The following is a 7,790-nucleotide window of genomic DNA, read 5'->3' on the forward strand; positions in this document are numbered from 1 at the left end:
GCGTCCATCCTGTTGACAGATGCGCTTCCTTATAAACACAGTTTGGTGCGCGACCGCCGTGTCAACACGATTCCGGTAGTGGTCACGTGACTTTCTTAAAGCGGTACGCGCACCGACACGGGGTTTGCCGTGGAAGCTCGGCGTGCGCATCGACGCCTCAGTGTCGCTGGACCCATCACTAGTCCCCGGGAACCTTCAAAAGACTCCTCCTGTTCCTCCTCACTCTTTGTCCATCCTTTGTTTCCACAATGTAAGATCTCGGACACGAGACAGTTTTCCGCACCGAGAAAACATGTTTCTAAACGAGTTACGACCTAATACCATTTATATAACTCCTTGAATAACACGATTCGGTTTTAGAGGGACCGCAGAACCCTTAATTTACACTCTTGTGCTATCCGCAGGGGAAACACAGTTTCTCAATGAGTTATGGCCTAATTCCATTGATATAACTCCTTAGACTAGCACGATCCAGTCTATCACACCGTACTGGTCAACGGCGCGCGCCTAGTCCATCAGCGTGAAGTTGGCGCTCCATTTCTTGCAAAAATAGGGTGAAATAGTTTGTTTCGTTTGTGCTGCATCTGTGCTCGTTTGTGCTGTTAAAATTTCCGTTTGTGCTGCTTCGGTTCCAGAGATATTACACTTTTTTATTTCGAGTGGTGACATCACCCAGCCCCCCACTTTCATCCAAATGGGTCAGGAATGGTGCCATTCGTTTGTGCTTGTTTGTGCTGTTAAAAGTTTCGTTTGTGTTGCTCCGGTTCGATAGATATTACACGTTTTAATTCACGCGGTGATGTCACAAACACTAACGCTCCGGCGTCAGTCTATTTTGTTTTGGATGCTGTCGAACAAGGAGCTAGGTATCGCGCTACCGCGTTCAGCTAATCACTTGAATCACTCGTATTTGTTATTAATTCCAGGTTATAAACTAGTTCCTGGAATGAACCGATGTTTTGCATGTTTCTGCGCATTTTACATTCTTCATGATCCTGGAAAGCAACTGTTGCCGGACGAACTTCAGGTAAACATGTCACACTCACTGTTGTAGCTTTTTTTTGCTAGCATGCAATAATCTTAAAATCTTCCTGTTTTCACTGCTGTCCATTACTTTAAATTCGATCTTATTTCTTTTAATATGTTGTTCTGCTGCTCACGTGTTTATTTCATCAGTAGTCATTAAAGCTATGTGATTATTTCTTAAATTATAGCAGACGTGAGGCCGAAACATATCCCTTGATCTATTTTGAAATAAAAACAACATAAACACACCCCTCGATGTAGCATTCCCTCATTTGAGAACAACTGAATTAATATAAAAACAGTCCATGCGTAATTGATGAGAGCCTGCAGAGAAAGCTTTATATGTAAAAACAAACAGCAACAAACAAAACACCAAACTATTTACATTGCAACAATTAAGCAATCACTGCTTTGTGAAGAACAAAGCATGTGGGAAGATCTTTGTCTTTTCTGATGCTGCTTTCACTCCACTTTCCAGGTCATTGTACATCTCCCAGGCAAAAGCAGCCCTCCTGCAGTATGCCACATAATGTCCAAGAGAATCCTGGGTCAAGCCTCTTTGAAATCCTATGACTGCTCTCAAAGTAAACATATTCTCTTGCAGCACCAGACTAGAGGGAATTTCAAGCAGGGCAACTTCTGTCCAACTCGTACCGAGGTCGGTGTCAATCCACAAACATTCTCCCAGACTGTAGCTGTGGGAAACATTTGCCGAACACAGAGCCTTTCCTGTACTGTTGTCTTGCTTTTTAAATGTAGATGGACACTGAGATGCATTTTGGATTGGTCGGAGGCAAGTAGAGTCAGGAAGGCTCAGTCCTTCTTCAGCAGCAGTCTGAAGATAAGTCATGCCACAGGTCTGCAGGACAGCAATGTTGGTACACACAAGCGGAACTTCCCTTATTACTTGAGTGCTTAGGCTGCAGTACGGTGAGGAACATTGTTTTTTCAAGTATACACTTGGAAGATTCCTCGTGGCTCTCTCAATCACTGTCGAGATGTGGCATTGTGCATCTATTTGGAGAGCACCAGAGGTTAGGTGGACAGGCTTGAATATTTCTTTCAGGAGTTCTGCCCTCTTGGAATACACGTGTTGTGTCACACCTCGTGTTGCGATGGTTTTTACCAAGTGGAGGAATGGATTGTCACAGGTCTTGCTGCTTACAGCCTTTTCAAATGAAAAGCTGTCACAATAAGAGCAAGAAAGACACTCAAACACGGCATCAAATGCACAAATGTTGAGCACAGCGACTTTCAATTTGGAAAGTTTAACAAGCTGTTGTTGGTTTCCATTTTTCAACAATTGCACCTTGACTTTTTTACGTTCCACGGATGAATCCACATGCAGCCACTCAGGACAAGGAGAGAGATATGAACTCATCTTCCTTTTTTTGGGTGGAACTACTAAGCCTCTCCAGTTCTCAACTTCGGTAATTTGAAGATTGTTTGCAGCAGCATCAGATTCATCACCAAGGTCAGCATAATTTTTTACATTTTTTCCCCCACTCTGGGAAGTAGAGACATCGTCAGGTCTTAAGACAGTCGTAGCATCACCTACATCAGCCTTTTCTCTTTTTTGTTTTGCAGCAGAAATCCGCATGTTTCCGTCAATGAAGGCAAGATGACGAGCAACAAACCGGTCGACACGAATGGGAAGGCTTTCATGCTTGAAAAGCCCATTTTTTATGTTTTTGAACTCTGCTTCAACAGCTGCCGAACTTGCAGTGATGGTGGTGCTTCGGAAGAGAGGGACCATTCATTACTCCTGTCCAGAGTGGTAAGTAACTTCCCAGTCTGATGATGTGGGGAATAATCTCAGGGAGGAAGTGGATGTTATCTCTGTCTCCCTCAGCCATGGCAAGTGACCTGCTCTCCTCGCATAATTCAGTCACCCACGGTCGAGCATTAGTGTGGATCTGTTGATGCGCCTCGACGGGTTCCTGTGCCTGAACCTCTGTGTCTGGCATGCTGATACAGTCTTCTTGTGCAATTTGTGTTTTTAGGTATTTCTTCCACTTTTCTGATGGGAGAGGGGTTGCAGAACTGTCATTACCTTCGGACTCACTCAGTGCCACAATAGTGATGGCACGTAGAAGTTCTGTTGAATGTTCCACACATTGTGACTTGAGTAGTTGTGCTAATGATCTCACATAAAACTCTTTAACACGATGTCTTTTATTTTTCAGGCAGTCCCACTGGCAGATCATTTTGATGCAGTGTGCAACATCTACCCTGACAAAGCATGGCGGCAGGTTTGCATGCTGATTCCCAAGTAAGACTTTAAAGCACTCATTAATGTAGCTCTTCAAATCGGGATGTGGGGTAAAAGCTTTGACCAGAGATCCAAGAATTGCGAGAGAGAAATCACTTACAGCTTCTTTTGGGACCGGTGCACCTGCATGTATCCATTCTTTTAGCCACCCTGTGATAGCGCTAACATCATGCTTAGCATCAAAGCATACAGTTGGATGAGGTTTTTTTGACAATGTCTTGTACACATGCATTTGTGTTTGACTCCAGTCATGAAGAATTTGTCAAGTCCAATGTCTTTGATACTCCCACTGTGAGGTGTACTGTACTTTAACAGCTGCAACGACAAAATTGGATTTTTATCACCCATGCCAAATCATTTCTCTCTTGTTTTGCCTTGCGCAGGGTGGCCAAATTTGGGAGGTGGCTTGGCTCAGGATCTCCGAAGTCCATTAGTGTTGTTGCTTGCGGTGCCCGCCATACATGTGGTTCCATCCTGCCCTCAACAAGTTCCTTGGCTATCTTCACATGCAACTGCCCAGACAGGAATCGCTTTGAGCTGCCAGTGTAATGAGAGTCATCAATGTTCTTGATGTAAACAGTTGAGCATCATTGGACCGTCGAGTTCAGGCTCTCTGTCGCAATTGATGTCAAGATGGCCATGACATTCCCTGCAGTGTCCTCTAATTTCAATATACAGTGGAACCTCGGTTCTCGACCATAATCCGTTCCTGAACCCTGTTCGAAAAGCGAATTGTTCGAACACCGAAACCATTCCTTTACTGCTTGCACTGACTTTCTTTGGAGGCATGATTAGGGGATAAAACACTTCGTACACCTATATAAAACGCGAGAGCAAAACGCAGCACGTCCACACGCGACAACAGTTGATCACGAAGAGAGCAAGAGAGCGATCTACACCCGTACGCCGCTCAGCATCCCACCCTCGCGTACGCACTCACGCGTCATACCGGCGTTCGAACTCCGATGTTTGTTCGAACTGCGAAGCAAGAATTTCTCTATTTTTTTGTTCGGACTCCGATTTGTTCGAACTCAGAGTCGTTCGAGAACCGAGGTTCCACTGTAATTATTTGTGACTAATGGATAGACTCGACCGAGTTGTGTGCTGTGTGGGCAGCGTGGGTTCAGTTTCCACTCAGAGCCGGTGTCTATGTCCGTCCTGTGACTAGCTGGCAACCAGCTTAGGGTGTTGTGCGCTTTTCGCCCGTAGTCAGCTGGGATAGGCTCCAGCACCCTCCCGCGACCCTGTACAGGATAAGCGGTGTGGATAATGACATGACATTCATGATAGCCTAATCATTCAATTGTTGCACCTTTTCTTGCCTGATGACGACCGTTTTATTGCGTGCTACTTTTCAAACTTGTAACGATGCACTCTTGTATTTATTCTTCCACCTTCCCCCTGTGTTTTCCATCAGGTAAGCTGTGAGCTTTCCTGTCTTTGTCACTCCATACACTGGCAAGTACTGCGGGCAGTCCTAGCCTGGCGGAAAGGGGCAGTACTCGTAAACTGTGCTGCTTCTGGAGACCCCATGGCTGCGGGCCCACCATCTCCCTCTGCGAGCAACCAAAAGCTCACACTGGTGGAGTTGATTTAATACTACCTGTTGATCTTGCTGGTTTCGGGGCTGCAACCAACAACGGGTCAGAGGGTCTACACCAACACATGAGCTGTCCACATACCAGGAGGTCGGGAGGAAGCAGAACAAATTGCCATTAAGCAAGGGTTCCTCAACTACGGACATGTAAGTTCAACAACTCTGCTCTTAGTGTTCTGGTTTGCACAGGTGAAGGGTAAAAAACACAACTCGGTCGAGTCGAGTGTACCACTACACCTTCAGTGACCGCTATAATTAATCTGGAATCAAATATTAAGTATTTTGATAATCGGTTAATCATTGAGAGACACTACTTAAAATTCAAATTGCCCAAGTCCTGACTTCAGCCTCTCGAAAGTTAATTTTCTCTGATTTGTGACTCAGAATAAGACGGGCAAACACCGGCATTTACTTTGGAAAACAATGATAAACATTTCTGACTATTTTCTGACATGTCACTAGTCACAAAGTGAATCATTTACAATGCATGGAAAAAGCGGGACTATTTTACAGTTCATGCTCAGTGTCTAGAAAGTCAGCCTGGACCATTTGACTGACCTACGGTCAAAAGTCACGGCGCAAACTGTGAAATTAATGCCAATACCACATGATCGATGGCCAGCGTGTTAAAAACAATGGTAATATTATCGTGCATCACTGGTAAATAATACATTGTGAAATTTAAGACACGCTCCCAACAACCCGAGAGATATTTTTCAAATAATCAAAATACAGAAAATGAGAATGAGGTTTATTTGCGAAAATTCGGCTATCTTTTATGTTGCCTGTTTTCCTTTTTAAAAAAAATTAAACACGCCAAGACAAAAAAAATGAATATGAACAAATTCCTGCCATCTTTTTTGTTAATATATCACAGTCATGTCTCCTACAAAAGAAACAAAAAACAAAGGAAGAGAATAAGCATATTATTGTTATTGTTTTAATAGTTTGCTGAAGTCTCGCTGCCAAAGATGTTAACAGTAGCTATTAGTCAGAATTTTGTCAGGATAATAAATCATCAAGTCAAATTTAAAAAAAAAAGAAAAGTAGATTAAGGATGAAAAAGACTGTCAAATCGGTGTCAAGTCATATCTGCAGCAAAACTTACTCGACTTTGCTAACATTCCAAAAATTGCTACATTTCTTATCGGATTCGTATAATATTTACCTTTTCAAAGAAGTAGATAAACACCATTCCATTCTGTGTATCTGACATCGACTTACTGAAAACACAATATATCAGCGTAAGAGTATGCAAGCATAAATGGTATGAAACAAATTTTGGTGTTTTCCACTAAACATAAAGCACCACCCGAGAGCTATTAAGTCCGGTGTTTTACTGACAGTTCAGAAGAACAAGGCTTTTATTATTTCTTTAATGATGTTTACGCAGTCTTTATCACTTAATGTCTCATTTCTTAAATAATGTACACAATCCTTCTTACTAAATGCGAGAATGCGCTCTGAAAGGAGCTATTATGATTTTACATCAAAATATAAAGCAGCTTAATTTATGTTATTATTCAAAATCATTCAACCTTAATTTATTTACCGAATAATGCTTCTGTTTTATGATGGACTCGTAGTCTGGCACCAGTGGATTTCCATATTGGCAGATTTTTTTTCTATCTCTCTTCAATATTATTTTCAGGTTTTGGGGCCGTTTGTGCTGGCGGCAGCCGTCTTTACTTTTGACCACCTGCGGGCACAATGACAATAAATTCTAAATAGCGATGGTACGCGATACAGTGAACGCTTAATGATACTTGTTAACTCTGGAAACTCTCTGTCTTTAACTATTTCATCCTGGCTGGCCGACTTTTGCGGTAATTTATTTGTTACCAAGTGCAATTTTATTACTCTGTGGGGCAAGCTTCAAAGCAGAGACTTCCCTTTAAACCTTTCTGTGCTCCTATTTTCGTAGGTGTATGCATCTTGCGATGATAAAAAAATCCTTGACTTTATTACGCGTCACTTTTTGACCCATTTTCTCCCTCGCAGCTAAATGAAGGCGATCTGCACCTCCAAAACTGGCTGGTTGAATGGGATCGTAGTACAATTTTTTCAACCAACGTTTAACGCTCATGACGGTTTATGATTTAGTGACAAACGTCACATTGTTATTTGTCTAAACACACAGACGCAAAAGCCTCTTTTTTTAAAACATCCATTTTTTATTGAAAGAAAAATCAAAAATATGACAAGGTTCAGTATGGTTACACATGATAAGGATTCTCTAAGTCGTAAAAAGTCTATAGGTCAGGGTTAAAACAGATGGATTAACATTTGATTCTAACAGATCTTCAAACATCTTCAATTCGTGCGCGAGATCCACAGGTTGTTGATGACGGAGACGGTATCTTATCACATCGGTAAACAGCGTGAGTATGGTAAGTACATGTCCTACACTTATCTCATTTTCCCAATTTTCCAAAATATTTTGAAACGTGTCGATCCAACCCGAGCGACTCAAAAATATGACATGTTGCACAAACGAATCCCAAGGCTCCTGAAAAATTGTCAAAGACATGGCACGCACTTTTTGCATAAACAATAAAAAAATTTCAATCAAAGGGTCTTTATCATCGGGGTTATATGTAATTGTTCTATTTATTATATCTGCCCACCCTTGGCTTCTATAGCCAAAAATCGATAATTTTCTCAACACATTACCCATTTTTAATCAAAGTTATTATTTTCTATCAGATATTCTTCGAAAACATCAAGTTGATCACGGTATATCATAAGACATACGTTCTCATCCAATGCAAGGCGGTCGGGTAAGTTCTTTACGAGCGCTAACTCCACCATTAAGATCTCTGCAACTCGCTTGACTGTTTCTTTATCCGTTTTTACAGAACACAAATCTAACAAGTAGTGAATACAGGGTAAAAA

General features: G+C 42.0%; 1 pseudogene; it reads left to right on the plus strand.

Annotated features, from left to right (window-relative positions):
• Positions 1–750: 750 nt before the first annotated feature.
• Positions 751–3,941, plus strand: LOC148342434 (uncharacterized; annotated as a pseudogene).
• Positions 3,942–7,790: the final 3,849 nt, after the last annotated feature.

This window comes from Idiotropiscis lumnitzeri, chromosome 2 (assembly GCF_059441095.1).
Source record: "Idiotropiscis lumnitzeri isolate Australia: NSW breed Sydney's pygmy pipehorse chromosome 2, RoL_Ilum_1.0, whole genome shotgun sequence".
NCBI lineage: Eukaryota > Metazoa > Chordata > Actinopteri > Syngnathiformes > Syngnathidae > Idiotropiscis > Idiotropiscis lumnitzeri.